Below are 21,890 nucleotides of genomic sequence, written 5' to 3'. Positions count from 1 at the left end.
TTCACCCCTTTACAAGGGAAGAAAGGAGACACTCTTGACCAAGATCTTTAGACAAACAGCAGAACCCTAACTATAGTTGACTCTGAGATTAAAAACCCAGTGCTCTTTACTCAGTAAAATGCTGCCTCTCTAGTGAAGCAATGCATCTTTATAAATCACCTTATTTTGTGGTTACTTCTTATTTTGAGTCTTCTTTCTAGTGGATTATCTGGCTGCTCTACCATGTAGTCTTGTTGAACTCCTCATCTGGAAGGGCCACACCTATCATGTGGGGTAAATGAGATCATTTCAAACCTTGGAGTCATAGACCATGAAGAACCTTGGAGGTAAATGGAGAAGAGTAAATGGCACCATCCTTGCTGCCCAGCCCCATCCACCACACCCAGCACCCACCATCCTGCACCAAGTCCAAGGACAGCAAAGAGGCCAAGTGCTCCTCTCCAAGGGTGTCCCGTGTCTTTCTGGGCACCAGATAGTGGGGCTTGTGGTAATCCCCAGAATGCTGAAAACGTAGGGTTGTATGAAGATAAAGGAAAACAATGTGTGTCTAGTATTATGTAAACTGCAAAGAGTAACATCCGAGGAGGGTGTTACCACATGAGGAATCAACAGACTTGCTAGAGCCCACACACAGTACCTGAGGGTGGCTTTGCTGAGGGGCTGGGATCCTGGGAAGCTGCACCACTTCCAACACCCAAAGCTACCAAAAATTTCCCTCCACTTTGAGCTTTATCTTCCTGTATTCCCACAGCGTTATAAGGAGAATCCAGAGACAACACCAGCCTTGCTGGGTGTAGCTGGTGATGTTTGCTTCAAGGCCATGGGGTCTTTAGAGAGACCATGACTCATGCTGGGGGGCGGAGCTGAGAGAACAGGGTCCCCATCCTCGAGGAGCCCCACACAACGGCAGCTGCAGACATGGAAAGAGAAAGTTATGAGGAAAACAAAGTAAGTTCTACAGTAAAGTTCAGAGCCACTTACCCTTTAACCAGGCTGGCTGAGCTGATCCCAACAGACTGGTGAAGACAGGAGAGTCCCACCTGCTAAGAAGACTCTGGACACCAAGACCACGGCAGTATTTGAGGATGACCCCTGGGACGCATACAGGGACATGGGTTACACCTAGAGGAGGCACCAAGGATTCCTCAGGCCCTGGGAGTGTCGGGAAAGTGGACAGAGCCCTCCCTAGGTTGGCAGAGCAGGAACTCACATCCAGAGCCCTTTCCCAGGTGGCTGGAGAAGCCCCTACCGCCTCCATATGTCTGTAGCATGCAGCTTTTCACTTCCCCACCCAGGACCTTTGGTTCTCATATGATTAATAACATTGAATTAGCTGGTTCTCTAAGGGCACTCCTGAAACCCCATCCTGCTGGCTGGGAAATCCAAATGTGGAACCCAGGGCACTGCATGGACAGCACCAGTGCTCATCTCCACCTCCCCGCCCTGGTGAGGATGGCAGGGGAGGTGCTGGAGTATCCTCCTGGGACCATCGAGCCTGCATGCTGAGGCTGGGCACTGCCCTGCTGGGCATTCCCAGTGCCCTCAGTGCCGAGGGGCCATGGTGGATGCTCCACTCCACACTGATGGGCCTCGAGGAGAGGAATGCATCCTGCAGAAGGGGCAGGTGGGGTCTCCCGGAGCTGCCCTGAGGCCAACCTCAGGACCCAGCCTCTGGGCTGACCTAGCTGAGTGTCCAATCTCACTTCACACAGTCTCTAAAATCACAAGCCCCTGCCATCTCCCTCACCTGCCCAAAAAGGCTTCAGCTTTCTTTCCTCTTGGACCTCATCCAAACTCTCCCTCTGGGCATCATCCTCAGAGTCTCGCTGCCTCGGTGCCTTGAAGGGAAGTGCAAACATCATTCACAGCCCCCAGCCCTCTCGGGAGCCCAGTGGTGCCACACGTGCAGCTTGCTGGCCCTGGACACTGAGTGCTTGGAGCTGCTGTGTGGATGCTCCTACAGGGAAGAGGGTGCCCCATTCATTTGGGATGAGTCTTCACACCAATTTTGTTGTGCCCAGCCTTCACCCCACCTGAGGGGTGCCTGAGGACAAGGACACTGCTACATTTTGAGTGTGTCCCCCAGAAGTTCATGTGTTAGGAGGTAGAGCCTAACAGGACGTGTTTGGGTCTTGAGAACTCACCCTCATGAATGAGTTAATGCCATTCTCACAAGACTGGGTCACTTCTCATGGGAATGGACTCACCCTCGCAAGAGCAGGTTGCAGCAGATTGAGGCGGCCTCTCATGACTAGCCTTTTGCATATGCCTGCTTCCCCTGCTGCTTCTGTGCCATGTTAGGGTGCAGCACAAGGCCCTCACGAGAAGCCAGCACCATGCTTCCTGGACTTCCCAGCCTCCAGAACCATGAGCCAAATCAACCTCTTTTCTTAAGTGTTAGAGCTCTTTTAGAATTTGTCTAGCAGGCTTTTCAGGTTTTGCCAGAAAGCAATTCCCCAACAACAACAACAACAAAAAACTCTCTTTTCTTTATAAATTATTTAGCGTCAGGCATTCTGTTATAACAACACTCAATGGACTAAGGACTACGACAGACACCCTCAAGCAGACAGGGGCTCCTGCCATCCACTAGCTCTAGTGTGTCTGCAAAATCATTACTGACTCTCCTCTATTTTTTTTATTTTTTTCTTTCTTTCTTTCTTTCTTTATTTATTTATTTATTTTGAGATGGAGTCTCGCTCTGTCGCCCAGGCTGGAGTACAGTGACGTGATCTCAGCTCACTGCAAGCTCCGCCATCTCCCGGGTTCACGCCATTCTCCTGCCTCAGCCTCCCGAGAAGCTGGGACTACAGGCACCTGCCACCACGCCCAGCTAATTTTTTTGTATTTTTAGTAGAAACGGGGTTTCACCGTGTTTGCCAGGATAGTCTCGATCTCCTGACCTCGTGATCCGCCCACCTCGGCCTCCCAAAGTGCTGGGATTACAGGCGTGAGCCACCACGCCTGGAGAATCTCCTCATCTTTAAAAAGTAGATACAACCCCATTCGAATGATGACTTTGAAAATCAGGATACGTGATACTGATGCTGGGTGAGCATTCAGTCTGTGGTGTTGCCTCATCTACCCATGGAGGGATCAATATCACACATCTCTTTTGACTGCAGATTAGCTCAGGCACCTGCCTCAGGGCACATTTTAAAAGCTGTCAGTGTGTTAAACGCACCCATTTTCCCACTGGTGTCTCAGCCTTTGAGCACGGTTCTCCATGTGCCTCATGAGCCCCCAAGGAGCCCAGTCATATCCTTCCCTGTTAGCCCCCCATGGCCTGTGTGTACCCACAGATCATGCTGTTCCCTTCCCCATGCACTCAACATCAATTGGCTCTTTAGGGACAGTTTGTCACCCCCTCTTCACTCCTGCTGTCGTCCCCAGAACCAGGTCCCAGTGGGCACAGAGGAGGTACTGGAAGCCCATGGAAATCTGCCAGTGCATTCAAAGTGAGAGCAGGGTCAACTCAGGCAACAGGGCTCTGAATTTAAACCTAGGAAGAAGAGCACCGAGGGTGTGGGCTGGGCTCAGTCCCCAGGCAGGGGGCGCTATGTGGCTGGTATGTGGGGGTGTAGGATATTTCTATTCTGGGACCTTCTCCATGACTCCCTATGAACCAGAACTCTGGGAGGTGAGAACTTTCCCAGCCCTTCCTTGGGTGCTGCCTCCATGGACAAAAGGAGCATCACTGACCATCAGAGAGGCGACACTGACATTGACCAGAGGGTTTACTGTGAGTAGCATGGAGGCAGAAAAATGCTGAGAACCATGTGTCAGCACATAGGCTGTTAAGGAAACCCTCAGAGGGGGACAGCACACTGATTCTAGTAACTAGGCAGCATTTGGAGATGCTGCACAGCGAGCAGACACCCCTATCCCAGGAGGCTGAGCCACCTCCTGATGGTCATCGCTGTGCTTTACACAACAGGCCGATTGTGTGGGGGTTTCCATTTCCTGCCTGGGATGGGCAGCGGGTAGCTGAGCAAGGACTGCCAACTCTCTGAAGCTCTATCTAAACAAATAAATAGGCTCTCCAGAATGAAAGGGGCTTTGTGCATTGTTCTGTTGACTTTGGGAAAGGAAAGCACAATTAACAAATGACCACAGAGGGGACACAGGGGGCAAGGGATCGAGCTGGTTCTCCAAGGCTAGGCCCACATCCAGGAGACAGTGGTGGATGCTGGAGAAGCAGCCGGTGGAGGCAGCTGCATCCTGTCCATCTCCCAGGCAGGCCTCCCTGGAGGATCCCTGCACCTTCAAGTCTCCAGTTCCTCCTTGAGAGTGTGAGGACAGCCACGGTGCCTATGGACGGCACTGCTGAGAAGGTAGAATCACATGAATAAAATAACTGTGCAGTGGGTGCCTCCCAGGTCCTGATCCTCAGCAACTGGCTCCTCAGGATCCCCACCTGGCCAAAACCCTAAGGTTCAGTTCTGGCGTGAGTGCTGATGGGCCCTCACTTTTCTGAGTCTCCCAAAATCTCCATCAATGTCAAATGGAAGTTTTAGTGGTAGGAGCAATAATAACAGAACCCAGTTGAAGGTGCTGCAGTGTGGTTTAAATGAGATGCTGCAGCATGAAATTTTCTCCAGGTCGTAAAAATGTAAAGCATTGTATTAATCTTAAATAAAAACGTATTACAGATTAGAACACAAACTATGCGTCCACTTTTCAGATGAACCGTAATAATTCCAGCTCTGTGCCCACTCCCCTAGAGTGTACAGAGAAAATGTTCCAGAATATTCTGTGCTCAGCTGAGGCCTCTGTGAGGCGGGGGAGCTTCTGGGGGTGGGGGAGCCCCAGGACAGCAGAAGCTGCAGTTGGTGTCTCTCAAGGCCCCTCGGGACCGTCTGCTGTGGGTGGCATTTGGGCCTATGCTCTTTTCTGAATGGGAAAGGCGCAGGTGGAAACAGGAAAGGTGTAGGAAGACACCAGGTAGAAAGGCAATCAGGCAGCTCCTTCAGAAAACAGGAGAGTTACTTCCTCTGGCTCAGCCCTCTTTACTCACACCCACATCCTGGGTCTCACTTCCGAAAAGACTCTTGGTCACAACTGACCTGGGGTGTCTGCCCAGTTCTCCACCGACACCAACAGCCGCCTGCCCTGTCCCAGCTTCTGTCTCCCCCCTCCACTTGTCTTCCCCAAATGCAGCCTGACCACGCCCTCACTTGTTCCACAGCTCCCCAGGGCCCCATAAACCAACCACAGGGCTGCCTGCGTTCTCCCTGCCCACAGGGGCTTGTGCCTCCCCAGCCAACTAGCTCCTGACCTCCCACATCCCAGCCACACAGTCACCCTGCCTGGGGACTGAGCCCGGCCCATGCCGTGGGTGCTCTGTTCCCATAGTTTCCCTCAGCCCCAAGCTGTCACCATCATCTTCTGTGGCCATTCCACGTCCTGGGCTGGACCTTGTCTTTTGTCTCACAGACCTGGGGTCCAACCATGCAGGAAATGGACAAAAGATGCTTTCCCATATCAGGAAGGTAACAAGCGAGGCCAAAGTTCATAAATCAGAGGGTAGGGGAAGGGAGTGGCGGGCAACGTGACTGTGGTGTACTGAAAGGCCTTTCTTAAGACCCAGGTGTTTCACACAGCTATGAGATCTGAGACCCCACCCAGCTGGGAATATCTCTTAGTCCCAAATCCCATGTGCCCTTCAGGGCCCAGCAACCCAAAGACTACACCCATCAAATTCATTGTTCTTTTTTCTTTCCTCTTTTCTCTCTCTCTCTCTTTTTTTTTTTTTTTTTTTTTTTTTTTTTTTGAGACAGAGTCTCCCTCTATCACCCAGGCTGGAGTGCAGTGGTGCGATCTCAGCTTACTGCAACCTCTGCCTCCCGGGTTCTAGTTATTTTCTTGCCTCAGCCTCCCAAGTAGCTGGAATTACAGGCGCATGCCACCACGCCTGGCTAATTTTTGTATTTTTAGGAGAAATGGGGTTTCACCACGTTGGCCAGGCTGGTCTCGAACTCCTGACCTCAAGTGATCCACCTGCCTCAGCTTCCCAAAGTGCTGAGATTACAGGCGTGAGCCACCGCGCCCATTGAAATCATACTTCCTAACCCACCTTTTACCACAGTGTGACAGGAAAGGATGGCACCCAGATGCTATTGGTGTACACAGCATAACCCTGGGAAAGTCAGAGCTGGCTGGCTTAGGGAACAAGCGCCCTAGCCACAGGTGGATGTTTTCCAGTATTCTCACTTTTATTCGTGCATTTGACAGGCAGTTTCTGGGGCCCACCCACCCCAAACACTAGGGATACAGTGTCCTGGGCAGACGGGCTCCCCGCGGGGCTGAACTCTTTGTGGGACAGATAAAGATGGAACAAAGCAAGTAAATTTCAAAGGCAGGTACAGATATAAAATTAGGTAAGTGCTTTAAAAGAAATGTCTGGGACCTGATGATTCAGAGTGAGGAGGGTGGCTTCCCTCAGGGACATGCCAGGAAAGGCCTCTCTGAAGAGGTCTGGGAAGGGACCGTGGGGGGAGGAAGATGCTGCAAGATGGGTCTGGGACACCAAGGGAGCAGGGAGGGAGGGAGGCAGGAGCCAGGCATGTTGACCACATGAGAGTCAAGATTTCATTCTAGTTTCAACAAAAATCTTGCAAAGAGCATACCACAAAGGAGTAACGCTTTAGCAAGAGTTTGGGGAAGAGAAGGTACAAAGAGTGGGTGAATTGAAGGACTGAGCAATAAAGGAATGGGCCTAGATATAAAGGTGAAGGCCCATGTCTCTTATTCGTGTGTTTCTCCTTGTTGGTGACAGATTCACTCTCTGAGGGAGGAGTTCTTTCATCCACCCCAAGGCTGGAAGCATCTCCAAAGCGATGACCTTGTGGCTTTAGAACCACAGAGAAACACATATCCCCCAGGCCAGCTCCAGATGCAGTCCCAGGGAAGGACTGCCTTTGGCTTGGGATGGGTCATGTGCCCAGGCCCAGACCTTAGCAAACCATGCTAAGGACTGTAACTGGCAGCTCACACCCAAAACCGTGCTTCTGGAAGGTAGAGAGGAGTGCCTTGAAATAAAGGCGTCATCTTTCTGTGCAGACAACACTGCAATCTCCCAGAAGTGCTGATGAAACTGAGCTCCAAAGGGAAGAAGGAACCTGGGTTTCCAAGGAGCAGAGGTTTCAGAGACGTGGAGTCTGTAGGCAGACAGCTTTCACTGAATTCAAATGAGAGGTTGAACTAGGATAGTTTCTCACGGACACAGGAGAAACGGACCGGATAAAGGAAATGAAATAAAAAAGCAAAGTAAACAGAACTGGAGGAAGAAATGAGAGCTTCAAAAATTTCAAACTGAGAAGGGCAGAGGAAAAGAGAAGCCACATTCAGGATCCAGGTGAATGTGGATGGTGCCCACAGTTCCTCTGTCTCATATCAGCTCTCAGGTCAGCACCAGGGGCTCAGTCATTTCCATGCGCAAGAGCTGAGACCTTCAAATCTAAAAGAGGTCTTGCAGTCTGTGCCCAACCGTGCTCATTCTGAGTGGAATGAGAATTCCACACTCCAACCCAAACCCAGTGAGCCTTTAATGGCGTATTCTTAAGCGGCAGACTTGGATTCAGGGCAAGAAATGCCATCGGAGCTTATAAAGCCTTCAGCAGAGGAGTATCAGCTCTAGAAACCCCAAACAGAAGCAGGCTTGGCCAAGCTAGAGACCTGCAGATGCAACACACCATGGGCTAGAATTCTTAGCACAAAGGGCACTTTTATCACAAAAGGCTAGAAAAACAGTCCTGTCCATTTTTAGAAGTCTATCAAAATATCCTGCTAAAATGAAAACAAAATACAATAATAAAAAATTCATAGCAGCAGGGCATGAAGATGAGGGTCTAAGGCAGCCCAGGAGGCCACCCACACACCAGTCTCCGAGTGTCCTTGCCAAGTCTCTCTCTGGATATTCCCTCAACCCCAATCAATTCTCCCCAAGTCCGAAACACACAGCCTCTGTGCATCTTTCCCAACCTCTCCTCTCCCTCACTCTCTAGCTTGCAAACTCCTAGTTACCTCCAAGACCAGGCCCAAGTGTCACTGGGTCTCAGCAGCCTCCCCAATGCTGCAGGCAGGCACAGCCACCCCCTGCCTGGGCAGCCACACCAGTCTGTCTACACTACTGATCTCTCAGCCCTGACCTGAATGAGTACCCCCTTTTGCCATGTCCCCTGCTGAATGTGGGCTCCTCCCAACTAGGGTTCTGTGCCTGGGCTCTGGCCCGGAGCCCCATACACTCCAGACTGGGTAAATGTTGGATAACTGTTTGGTGATTGATACAAGGCTTCTGACACAAAGAGAGCCGCCCAGAGGTTAATTTCCATTCCCCAAAAAAACTCCAAAAGGCCAGGCATTCCAAACCACTCTTTTTCCTGCTCCCAAAAGACTATCTGAAAATGAACCCAGTACCTGGAAATTAACTCACTGTGTAACTGTTTCTAAATAGCAAAGGTGGACCCCAAAGCTCCCTTCCTCAGGGGCTGTCTCAGCTGCCAGGGCAAATGTGTGCATTGCTGTCTTATAAAGGCACGGGGCCACCTCAACTCCAGAAATAAAGCAGCAAGGAGCTTCCAATATGCAGCGGCCATAGGAAGCGGCAGGACTATACGAACAGAAGCTTCCCACTGAGATTAGTATGTTTCAGCTGATTTGCAGGGAGATGACCAGGTTAAGCACTAAGCGATAAAGCACACACTGATTGGCTTTTGTGATGTGCATCTCTGTCCCTCTGGAGCTTTGATGTTTCTTTTTGGATGGGCCCAAGAGGGTAGCAACAGTCGCTTACTCCAGAAGATGGCAAATACTTGCCCAGCCTTTGTCACCGGCCTTAGAGTGACTAGAGGACATAGTTAATCATTAAGACACTCCTTCCCACCAGCATGGGCAAGCCTTCAAAATTCTTCTCCACTCGCACCATGGAAATTCCCTGTCACCCCTGGAATAAATTACTTTCTGCTATGTATAGAATCCAGGCAGGTAGGCAAAGTCAGAATGTTAGACAGTGATTCACTTTGCCATATTTACGGTCCCCTCAGATTTAATGGTATAATCTGATATATAACCAAACAAAATGATATCATCTGATATGAAACAAAATGAGTACATAGAGAGGTAGAAAAGAATGTGTACTTAATTCAGTTTCTCCAGAACACTTGGCATCCACCCTGCCGGCCTCGAGGAAGGACAGCAGTTCCGTGAAGGGTGGGGACGTTCCCACAGGAGAGAAAGCAGAATACAAAACAGGACACAGTCTCATCTCTTTGCAATTAAATTTTCAAAATCTTCCATCTAGATGACTCTTAGTTAAGGAGATTCTTCATCTAAAGAGAACTGAATATTCTTCATGTTTGGACGTTAATTGGAAAAAGGCGAATCAGAAGGGAGAGAAATCCTGACTTGGGAAGGTCAGCATGCAACAGATACTACCCCAGACCTCCAACACCAGGCACATGGATTTATAGTTAATCAGAAGCTTAATACAGTCTATTCATCAAATCTCTGTAGTCATTGGACACTTACCATACCTGGGTAAAGGGTGAAAGTTTGAAAGATGAAAGAGATGTGTGAACACCCACATAGAAAGAGCCAGGGCACATTGTGGAAAGCAAGTTGCTGCATCAATAGAGACTGCCCTTGGCCCATTTAAAGGAAGGGCATGAAAGCAGCACTTACGGAGCTTGCAGGGGCTCACTAGGCAATGGCTCTGGTTCACCTCCACAGGGAGAGAGGGCCAGGGAGGGCAGGTGAGTGAGAACCAGCACACCTGAGTCTGTCTATCCCTGTGTTGTTGGAATAGTTTCTCTGAAAAACAAAAAGGGATCAGAAGAGACAGAGAGAGGGAGAACACAAGTTCCTTCCCCTAGGCCCCGCCTGTCAATCCAAGGAGAAGGCCCCACCTGGAGGCCTGGGATTGTGTGCCTTAGAGGATGTGGGCACTGACCAAATGGGGTCTTGTGAGGTGAGCAGCAGGCATCAGGGGTGGGAGAGGCAGGAAAGCCAGGCTCACCCTCAGAAGAAGGGTGGGAAGTCTCCTGAGCCCTGGGAAGCTCTGGCAGGACACCCTTACCTTTGGGTTTGCCATCTTTTCCAGTCTGTTTCCTGCATTAACTGGCAGGATCTCCCCTTGCTGAGATGACACAGGAAAAAGAACAGCCACAGCCCTAGCTCTCCATGGCCTGGACTGTGAGGACCTTGGGGGTGAGGCAGCCAGGCCCGCTCAGGGCGTGGGAGTCAGGGTGACCCCCCAACCCTTGGGAATGGGCAGGCATCTCACAGGTGCTCAATTCTTCTCTCATAGCATTTTTTTTTTTATCTGTTAGAGAAAGGCACCAAAAAGAAGCTTGCCTGGGTCAGAAAAGCAAGCGTGCCCCAGCAAATCCCCCTCTCCAGAGCAAGGGAGAGCACAGGACGGCAGCAAGGGACAGACCTGGCCACCTCCAACCTCCACATTTGAGGGTCAGACTCAGGCTTTGGAAGATCACCTGCCCAAGGTCACCTTGTTCAGGTCCAAGTCAGAGCTAAGGACTCAGTGGGTCCATTCTGAAGGGGACAGGCTGCAAGTGAGTCTCAGGGAGGCTGGGATTGCCCTGGAGTAAACTTTTGCAGCATTCTGTGCATGATTCTGAGCCAGGGGATGCCTTCTAATCCACCTTTGGCAGGATAGAGCACTTCGGTGTTGTGGCTGGAAAAGGAAGACCACAGCCCTGGAGGGTTAAGAACTTACTCCTTTTCCCAGTGTTTGAATTTATGACCCACTATTCCTGAGGATGATGTTCTATTCTCTTGGTTCAAGTGTGTTCTCACTGAGAATTTGAGGCAAAATCTTTGGGGAGACTGGGCCAGACCAGCCGTGGAGAGGCAGCAGGAAGGGCTTGAGAGCGAGCCCACAGTGGGAGGGAAGCCTGATGGAGTCTTCCATCTTATATATAAAACTATAAGTAAACTTATATTTCTGTGATGACCTTGCCCTGGCTCACTGAGGTCCCAATTCCCCTGGGTCAGGAAAAGATCATCCCTGAGAAAACAGAGGTCCTCATGGTCAACCATGCTGCAACGTGGAATGAGGCTCTCCTTGCAGGACAAAGGGGGCAGCACATTAGGCCTGGATCCCAAAGTGCAGAGATTCCTTTTGGGAAAGGTTAGGGCCAGATCCAGATGTGTGGTTCCACCAGCAGCCAGTTCTAGGGAGGTAATGTCATTCTCCGTATTCTGCTGTTTCCCCCAAGATTTTATAGCGTACATCTTGGTAAAATTAACAAAGTGAGCTGTGGAGTCTACTTTTGGGGAACAGCCGTGCAATAGTTGGGGCAAGTCAGCGTACAAGACAATGGCCTGCATTCAGGCAAAGAGAGGCCAACCCTGAAAGCCCCAGAAACGCTGAAACATCGCAAAATACAAAGGAGACCCCCAACTCTGCAAAGGGCTGAGGAGAGAGCAGCACAAGTCCACACATTCTTGAAGGAGAGGAGGGGATCAGGACGAACAAAATTGGAAAGGAGCATCACACAGACAGCTAGCAACATACAGAGAAATACTCAAACCCTAGCAGCCATCAACAAACTGCAGGTTCACATGACATCCCATCCAGAGGTTTTCTATCTTCAAACCACAACCAAAACACGTAAACCCATTGAGTCAGCCGGGCTGCACCAGGACAGACTCTACTTCAGAGATTTCTGTAACTTCCTGCTTCTGCTAAAGCTGAAAGCGCCCTCATGATGGATTTTCTGATGATTTTAACCCAATGCTGACAACCTTCCTTGGAAGAGGCACTGCAGAAAACAGTGCAAAGTCACAGCGACTTCCTGGGAGCTTAGGGGATGTTTGGTTTTTGAGCAAAACTGCTTTCTGAGAGTCACACTCAAGACCTCATGGGAAACTTACAAAGGGGACAAAGAACCAAAATGTGTCCTGTCTCTAACTATGCCAGGTAGGCAGAGGAAACAGGCCAGGTTGTAACGGCAAGAGGTTGATAAGAAGGCTCAGTTCTATGAGACAAGACAAGGTGTGTAACATCAGTTTTATAAAATGATCAAGTTGATTCACATACTAAGGACTTTTCTGACTGAAAAATTTTGATAGTATAGATGGCTAAGCATAAAATAAGTTTTCCTTGATGTATTTTGTTTGTTTGTCTGTTTGTTTAAAATGGTAAGTTGGATATGAGTACGCACTTGTAGAAATATGTGATCATACCTGCCCAGACTTGCATAGTGAGTTCGAGCCGCAGGGACAGACCCAGGAGACGGACCTTCTTTTCTAAGGACTGAGGCTGTAACTAAACATTCCTTATGGGCTTTGCAGGCTCCAATGATAAAGGGTGTCCTAGGACTCTCAGGGTGAAAATATCTCAGGACTCTGACGTCCTGAAGGCTTTGCCAGCTCCACAGCTCCAGGGAAAAAACTCTCTCAAAGGAAGTCAAACTAGATTTTATTTTTCCTTTTTTTTTTTTTTTTTTTTTTTTTTTTTGAGTCAGGGTCTTGCTCTGTCACGCAGACTGGAGTGCAGTGCAGTGGTGTGATCACAGCTCACTGTAGCTTCGAACTCCTGGGCTTAAGAAATCCTCCCCACTTAACCTCCCAGAGTAGCTGGAACTACAGGCACATGCCACCACACCCAGCTAAGTTTTCTGGTTTAGATTTTGTTTGTTTTGTTTTGTATGGAGAGACACAGTCTCTGTTACCCGGGCTGGTCTTGAACTCCTGGCCTCAAGTGATCCTCACACTTCAGCCTCTCAAAATGCTAGTATTAGAGGCATAAGCCACCACGCCCAGCCCCAAACCAGGCCTTTAAACATAACATATACAGAGTATCTTAAGCAAACATATACAGAGTGTGTCTTCACTCTCCTGTGTGCTGTGTGTCCTTGCAAATGGAGAAGGACTTAGCTCTGCAGACCACACAGACACTGTGCAGACCCACAGAGCCAGGGTGCTGTCTTTGCAAGCTGTCATCCCAAATGGGGTCCCATCTGCTGGCTAGGGGTCTACCCACACAGGGCCTCTCATGGAGACCAAAATCCAGGCCCAGCATAGGGTTGGATGAGCAGAGCCACAGAACTGTAATGACACACTTGCAGAGCCACACTAAGCAGGTGGGGAAGAGGGGGATTCACCCCAAGGCCCAGCCAGGAGGGCAGAGCAGGGGAAGAGAGGGTGTCGGCAGGAAAGGCCAGACCCCTCCCTCCCAGCCCCCAGCATTAGTACTTTGCTTTGGAAATTCTGCCTTTGTTCCCCTATGTGGGCCATGCCTAGGCAGAGGGTAACAGCCAGCCTGATCCTTAACCTGTGAGACGAGGCCACTCAGTCCCACTCTGGATGAGTCAACCAAACCGATCCACCAAGAAACCCCCAAATGTTGTACCAAGCTCTATTGGCAAAAGAGGTCAACATCTACATAATAAAACCTTCTCTCTGCTTCGTTACAGTGATCTCAGAATTATTTCTCTGTTGAATCCCTTGTTGGGAGGTGAGGCAGCATGTCCACCACCCTGATTAGAACCCCTAAACCTGTTACTGTGTCCCAAGTTAGAGGATCATGCCAGCACTACCCCATTGAGGCAGATCCCAGGCCTGAGCTCAGAGAGCTGACAGAGGTAGGGAGGGCCACATGGCTCATAACCAATCCAGGCCAGGAGCCCACACATCCCAGGACAGGCCACACTACAAAGGCTGTTACCAGAGTATTTGGGATTTGCCTAATTACCTTTTCCTCATCGAGCTAAGTAGAATTGAAAAAGCTCACACATTTGGAAATCAGGCAAGGTGTGGAGGCTCTTTCAAGCCCAATCTCTATACTCTGGTGGATCAACACTCTATAAACTTTATGGTAGGGAGTAGGCTGTGTACAGCTTGAGGTTTCCACATACATGGCCTGCCCCTGTTGAACTGGGATTTTTGCTTGTTTGCCTGTGGCTTGTTAGAAAAGTTACTTACTGTCACTCTTAATTTTTTTCACATATTTCAACATGTTCTGGGGCATGCTCAGAAGCCTCCGAACTTTTGAAGTTAACAGTGACATTTTAAATCATCCTCATATAATTGGGTGATTTCAAGGAGGATATTCAGAAGTCTTTACAAAAAGCTTTATTTTTTTAACCTTTCCACCCTAAAATTAATGAAAATTATTTTCTGCATTTCAACAAAATACAACCTATCTTTGGCCAGTAAAATTGTTTTCAAATTGAATTGATGCTTGTATTTTTGCCAGTCTTGATCATTATTGTTTCATTATGCCTCTAGCTAATACTTTGTTCAACTTAAAACCAGTGATAAAATGAGAAAATTTGAGTTTGTGCCTGCATCAAACATACTGTCACACACACACACACACACACTCATATGCAGATTCACATACACTCACACTCAGACACTAACACACACTCATGTACATACACTCACAGGTGTGCACACACTCTTGTACATGTCCACATGCACAAGTTCACCCAAACATACGCAATTCTTACGGAAAGGCTGTCTTAAATGGAATAGGAAATATATCCCAGATCATCAGAAATCTCTTCGGTTGCCTTACTGAGAAACAGGATTTCCTCCAACAATAAAAATTCCACCCAACTCTTTAAAAGGAGATGACATGCTCATACAACAGGGGAAGTTTTTATTTTCTTAAATCTCTAGTTTGAAATATTTACCTAGGCATCCTTCTCCTTCTCTCCCACACTTTTGGTAAACCCCTGGCCTTTGAACACCTTACCAGGTTTGACTCAATTAAATATCTGATTTCTTTTTCTTATACAGGTCTTCAAACTCAGAAAGTAACTGCATAGTTCATACATCTGTGTAGCAAAAATGATCACCTCTGAATCGAGTAGAGTTATTTGAAATTGCGTTGAAGAATAACACTAAATGAAGGCATGGTGGCACAGTGGAGAAGGGCATGCACCTCAGGGCTAGGAAATCTTCAAATGAACAGGTCCTTATGCTGCCATTGACCATTGAAATGATATTTTCAAAAAGGGATTCCTGGGTCTGATTCCTCATCTGTAAAATCCTCATAATGTAACTGCTGTAGGAATTAAATATTATAAACCACATGAAATGCCTAGCATAAAGATTGACATCTAATACGTGTTTAATGAATGATTGGTCTTGCTTGTATGTGGCTGGCTGCTAGAGGGCCACAGCGGCGTTCCATCCTGATCCTGATTCCAAAGCCATAAGCTCCAGCTTGGCCTCCAGGGACTCATGACTTCTATGTCCACCCCAGCTCCCAGACACCGAGGCACCTAGTCCCATCATCACACGTTAAAACAGGTGGCAGTCCAGCTTCCCAGGGGTCATAGCCCATGAATAGGGTTTTCTCCATTGTTAAAATATCCATAGTTCACCTATCTGTAAGAATTGGGGGCCAGGCGCGGTAGCTCAAGCCTGTAATCCCAGCACTATGGGAGGCCGAGACGGGCGGATCACGAGGTCAGGAGATCAAGACCATCCTGGCTAACCTGGTGAAACCCCGTCTCTACTAAAAAAATACAAAAAACTAGCCGGGCGAGGTGGTGGGCGCCTGTAGTCCCAGCTACTCAGGAGGCTGAGGCAGGAGAATGGCGTAAAAACCCGGGAGGCGGAGCTTGCAGTGAGCTGAGATCTGGCCACTGCACTCCAGCCTGGGCGACAGAGCGAGACCCCGAAAAAAAAAAAAAAAAAAGAATTGGATTAGAGGTGAAAGTAAGACCTGGTCCCTGACTTTGAAGAGTAGAAACAGATGTAAAATCAATTTTCTTAAAAGTGGAAAAAGTTCTATTATAGAAGTCAATAGTAGAGCACAAGAAAATCATAGTAAAAGGTAATGAAAAATCTGGAGGCATCAGGCAAGCCTTGCAGATACGGTGACCTTTCAACTTTGATTTGAAGCTCTCAGAAGAAAGGAAAATATCATTGAGAGCTTATATAAAATGGCAGAAAACAGTGTAATATCTTCAAGACATAATTCAGTACGGCCAATCCCATCAACAATGTGCAAAAGATAGACAGAGAGGTACCAAGGGGAACCTTCCAGTATACCAAAATTAGACTGTAATCTATGTTATAAGAAAAAAAAAAAAAAAAAAAAAAAAAAAATTGTACCAATACCTTTCTGTTTGAAGTGACAACTGATGTCTTAAACAATTATACTACAAAATAGATCTTCAAAAATCTATGCTTGGGGCGGGTGCGGTGGCTCAAGCCTGTAATCCCAGCACTTTGGGAGGCCGAGACAGGCGAATCACGAGGTCAGGAGATCGAGACCATCCTGGCGAACACGGTGAAACCCCGTCTCTACTAAAAAAAAAAAATACAAAAAAACTAGCCAGGCGAGGTGGCAGGCGCCTGTAGTCCCAGCTACTCAGGAGGCTGAGGCGGGAGAATGGCGTAAACCCGGGAGGCAGAGCTTGCAGTGAGCTGAGGTCCCGCCACTGCACTCCAGCCTGGGAGACAGAGCAAGACTCCGTCTCAAAAAAAAAAAAAAACCTATGCTTAACTGGGCATGGTGGTACATGCCTATAATCCTAGCTACTTGGGATGCTGAGGCAGAAGAATTGCTTGAACCTGGGAGGCGGAGGTTGTAGTGAGCCAAGATTGCACCACTGCATTCCAACCTGGGCAACAGAGTGAGACTCAGTCTCAAAAGAATAAATAAAAATCTATGCTTACTCTTACAAGGAAGAAAAAAATCAAAAAGGGAAAAACATTTGAAACCTATAAAAAAAATGACTAATCACCTTAAAATATGAACTTTCTTAAAATAAAGAAGAAAAGAGAATAAGAATCCTACAGACAAAAATGGGCTAGAGGTATGAACAGACATGCCACAAAAAAATAATTGTAAATAACTTTTGAATATAATGAAAGATGCTCAACTATTTTCATAAGAGAAATACCAATTCCAAGTCTACTGAGTTACCACTTCTCACCCATCAAATTGTCAGAAAATCCAAACGACTGATGACCTATAACATGTGCAATACAAGAGGAAGCTTCCTCATTTATAGCTAGTGAGAATACAAAGTGACACAGATCCTATGAAGGAGGATATAACGAAATCACAACTTCTTTTACGCTTTGAATTCAGCAGCGTCACTTCTAATAATATACTGGCAAAAACCTGGAAAGACATCCACAAGATTACTCACAGTAGTGCTGTTTTACAAAAGGAAAGCGCTAGAAACAACCAAAATGTTTATCAGTAGGGGGCTGTTAAACAAATCATCATACAATCACTTAATGAAGTATCATACTTAAATAACTACGATGTCTGCTTCAAGACAGAATGTCCAACTACAAGACATCGCTCTCACCAAAGCAATGAGAAAAGAAGATAAGCTGATAAACTTCTAAAATGTCATATTTCACTTAGACCCATCAGAGATCTGCATATGCACAGAAGTCTAAATTTACTAAATTCCAGAAGGGTTATAAGCCCTTTCCAGGTAAGAAAAAGCCAATGACCATTTTCCTTTCTGAGGGTAATTGCAGAATATAAGATGAGAAACTTGGCTGGGGTAAGGAGATGTACTGGCTTGGCATATCGAGTTGGAATCTGGAGGACTCCCAAACATGGAGCTCGCTCACCTATCCTGCCTATTCTCCCACTTCAGAGAATGGAAGTGAGACTACAAACAGGAGAGTCAGAGGGACATCCCTGTTTTCAGATATTTCAATCCAAATCTTCTACTACTGAGAAGAGCATGGTGTCACCCTGAAGATGTTTCAAAGCAGAATGAGCTACGAATAAGTTGCAAAGCAGCCATGGTCTGCTACGAATAAGCTGCAAACCAGCCATGGCCTGGCTCAACTTCTTTTCATAATTGTAGGAAAGCAATTAGCTCCTCTAGCTGCTTGACAAAGGAAAAGGTGTATCCTCTCTATTGTTCCTCATATTCAAAGTCAAGTATACAATAAAAAAAATCATAAGACATGCAAAGAAACAAGAAAATGAGACCCATAATAAAGAGAGAAAGCAGGCCGGGCACAGTAGCTCACGCCTGTAATCCCAGCACTTTGGGAGGCCGAGGCAGCTGTATCACCTGAGGTAAGGAGTTCAAGACCAGCCTGGCCAACATGATGAAACTCCGTTTCTGCTAAAAAATACAAAAATTAGCTGGGCGCCTGTAATCCCAGTTACTCAGGAGGCTGAAGCAGGAGAATCACTTGAACCCGGGAGGCAGGGTTACAGTGAGCCGAGATTGTGCCACTGCACTCCAGCCTGGGCCACAAAGCAAGATTCTGTCTAAAAAACAAAAAAAGAGAGAGAGAGAAAGCAGGTAGTAGAGGCACACTGAAAGATGACACAGATTCTGAAATTAACAAAGACTTTGAAATAACTGTGATACATATACTAAAATATTAAAGAAAAATATGAAAAAGTATTTAAAAAGAGATAATTTAAGCAAAGAAACAAAAAACTATTTTTAAAAAATCCTAATGGAAATTTTAGAATGAAAAAATATATAGCTAAAATTAAGAATACATTCAGTTGGCTTTAAAAAAGGGCTGAATAAGACAATAAAAAACAAATTAGTGAACTTGAAAACAACTTAATAGAAATTCACACTGAAGTACAAAAAGTATGAACAAGATAGAAAAGAGATATTCTAGCATATCAGAGAGATACAGACAATATCAAAGTCTAATAAGGATGAAATTAAATTTTCAGAAGGGGAGAGAGATACTGAAGCAAAATAATTGAAGATAATAAATGAGAATTTTCCAATGCTGTTTAAAGTCATCAACCCAACAATTCAAAAAGCTCAACAAATTCAGTGAAAGATACACACACACACACAAATCTATACCAAAGTATGCCCTAGTCAAACTTTCTAAAACCAAAAATAAAGAGAAAATGGTAAAAGTACACACAGAAAGGAAACCAGTTGGATTCAGGGTAACAACAATCAGAAAGGCAAATAACTTTTCCTTAGAAACAAGGAAGGCCAGAATTAAGATAATTATTTTTTAGTGTGGAAAGAACAATATTTATAACCCTAAGTTTTACAGTGAGCAAAAATATTATTTAAAAATAAAGATGAAATAATATCATTCTCAGAAAATAAAGGAAGCTGAGAGGATCAGCAGCAACAGGTCTACACCAAAAGAAATACTAAAGGAATATCTTCAGACTGAAGGGAAATGAGCCAAGATGAAAGCACAGATCTGCAGGGAGGAATGAGGAACACCAGAGTGAATCAGTGAGTTTAGACATAATAAAGATAAAATTCAAAACATGTAAGACTATTGATTCTGTAAAGAAAAAATAAGAACATTGTATTGTGTATTGCATAATATACACACAATATAAGAACAGTGTATTGTATATTTTATAACATATATGCAATATATAAGAATATTGCATTGTGTGTTTTATATTATTACAACAATAGAACAAAGATTAGAGGTCATAATAAGTCAAATTATAAAATTATGATGGTCTAAGGTTCTTATATTGTTTGAGAAATGGTAAATTATTAAATAATGGTATGCTGAGAAAAATTTGAAGGGTAATTGTAATCTCTAAACAATAAAAAATACAAAAACATATAGCTAAATATCCATAGAATCATAAAGTGGAATATTGAAAGATAATAAACTCGAAAGAAGGCAGAATAAGAGAAACAGGACAAAGATTCAGTAGGACAAAGAGAAAATAAATGGCAAGATGGTAGATTTAAACCCAATTAAATGAATAATTATATTAGATTTAAATTAACTAAATACTCCAATTAATGTGACAAAGATTATCAGACTACGTTTAAAAATAAAAATAAAGACAAGACCCAACTATATTTTTAAATAACAAACTTTAAACATAAACACACCATTAGGTTAAAAGTTAAATGATGAAATGTATATTCCAAGTAGTTAATACCACATCAAGTAGATGACAAGAAAAGTACCCAGGGCAGAAACTTTCATGAGGTTGCAATCCAACTGCAACCCAGTGGGGCTTCAGTCAGTTGAAGCCTTGGTTGACCTGGAGGACCCACTTCCAAGGTGGTCTAGTGACATGACTGTTGCGAAGAGGCCTCAGTTTCTCACCATGTGGGTCGCTCTATTAAGCTACATTAAAGATATTACATTTTCTATTACATTATTTATATTAAAAATATAAATTATTTAAATATAGATATTTCATTTTTAAAAAAGAATCAATTTATCAAGAAGACAATGTTCAATGCATAGATGCTTAATACAGACCTTAAAAATACATGAAGCAAAATCAATAGAACTAAAGGATGAAATAAACAAATCCACAGTTGTAAACAGAAATTATAATATTATTCTCTTAATAGTTAATTGATAGATATTCCTTCCTTCAAGATGTGTAGCCCAATTCCCCTCCCTTAGAGTATGGGCTGGACCTGCTTTTAATGAATAGAGTAATGGAATTGACAATTTGTGACTTCGGGGACTAGGTCACAAAAAGTCACTATTGCTTCTATCTTGCTTGCTTTCTCTGTCTCAAATGACTTACTCTGGGGAAGACATAAGCATATCATGAGTGGCTTCATGGAGTGGCCCATGTGGTAAATAACTGAGGCCTCTTGTCAATAGCCATATGACTAAGCCATCTTGGAAGTGGGTCCTCTGGACCCAACCAAGCCTTAAGCTGACTGCAGCCCCACTGGATTGCAGTTGGACGGCAACCTCATGATACCCTAGCCATCACCAACCAGATAAGCTTATTCTAGATTCCAGAAACTGCTAAACTACATGAAATAACAAATATTTGTTCTTTTAAGTCACTGACTTTGAGAGTAATTCATTATGCAAAAAACGAAGACACAATAAACTAACATAACCAGTAGACATGTTCAGAACACTACATTCAACAACTGTTGAATGCACATTCTTTACACATGCATATGGAACATTCACCAAGATAGACCACTTCCTGGGACCCAAAACAAGCCTCTATAAATTACAAAGTCATGAAATCAGCAGAATATTTTATCTTACCAAATGGCATTAAATTAGAAATCAGTAACAATGATAACAAGAAAGTTTATGAATGTTTGGAAATTAAGTAGCACAGTTCTAAATAATCCTTGGTTCAATGACAAAAATCACAAGGGAAATAAGAAAACATTTACAACTGAATTATAATGAAAGCATACTATATCAAAATAGGTAGAAAACAACTAAAGCAGTGCTTAGAGTGAAATTTATAGCTTGAAGTGTTTAAATTGGAAAGAAACAAAAGCTTAAATCAATGATCTAAGTTTATACCTTAAAAAGTTTGAGAAAAAGGCAAGTTAAACCTAAAGTTAAGAGAAGAGAAAAATAATTAAAAATAGAAATCAAAGAAATAGAAATTAAATAGGAGTAGAAAGAATCAATCAAAACAACTTCTGATCAGGAAAAGATGGAACAAACTATTTCTCCCTGCTCCTCTCCATAAAATACAACTATACCTCTGGAAGTAACGCAAGAGGCAACCAAAGGAGAACTTTGAAAAGTAGTAAGAGGAAGGAGAACTGGTGTGCACTCCCTGGACTAAAAGAACAGCACAGTGACAGGATATCTCATGACTCCCACCAATAGAAAGTGACCCATAGTTGGCACTTTCCAACCCCTAACCTACCATTAAAGAGCATCTAACGTAAGATCTTCCCCTGGATCTAACAGAATTATCTTCACAACACAAGGGAGTCAGGTACCATCAGCAAAAGAGATTGCTTGGAAGCCCTCTAATAATGAGGGGCCAGGCGATAAGCACTTCTTTGCCTGGCCTATACTCTTCTCTTCATGAAGAGACACTGGGAGAGCATTCATGAGGCCTCTTCTTACCTACACTGAGAGAAATCGGGGCATAAGACCACCGGCAATTGGAATACCACTGCAACTAGAAACCCAGTCCTGGAGGCCTTTTTGTTTCATCTTGTCTG

At 45.3% G+C, this 21,890-nt stretch overlaps 1 pseudogene; it reads left to right on the top strand.

Annotated features, from left to right (window-relative positions):
• Nucleotides 1–2,392: 2,392 nt before the first annotated feature.
• Nucleotides 2,393–2,459, top strand: LOC112428954 (U7 small nuclear RNA; annotated as a pseudogene).
• The last annotated feature ends 19,431 nt before the right edge of the window (nt 2,460–21,890 follow it).

Source organism: Macaca nemestrina, chromosome 4, assembly GCF_043159975.1.
Source record: "Macaca nemestrina isolate mMacNem1 chromosome 4, mMacNem.hap1, whole genome shotgun sequence".
NCBI classification, from domain to species: Eukaryota; Metazoa; Chordata; class Mammalia; order Primates; family Cercopithecidae; genus Macaca; species Macaca nemestrina.
Note: the sequence above shows the minus strand (reverse complement) of the source record. Positions and strands in the feature narration are given on the sequence as shown.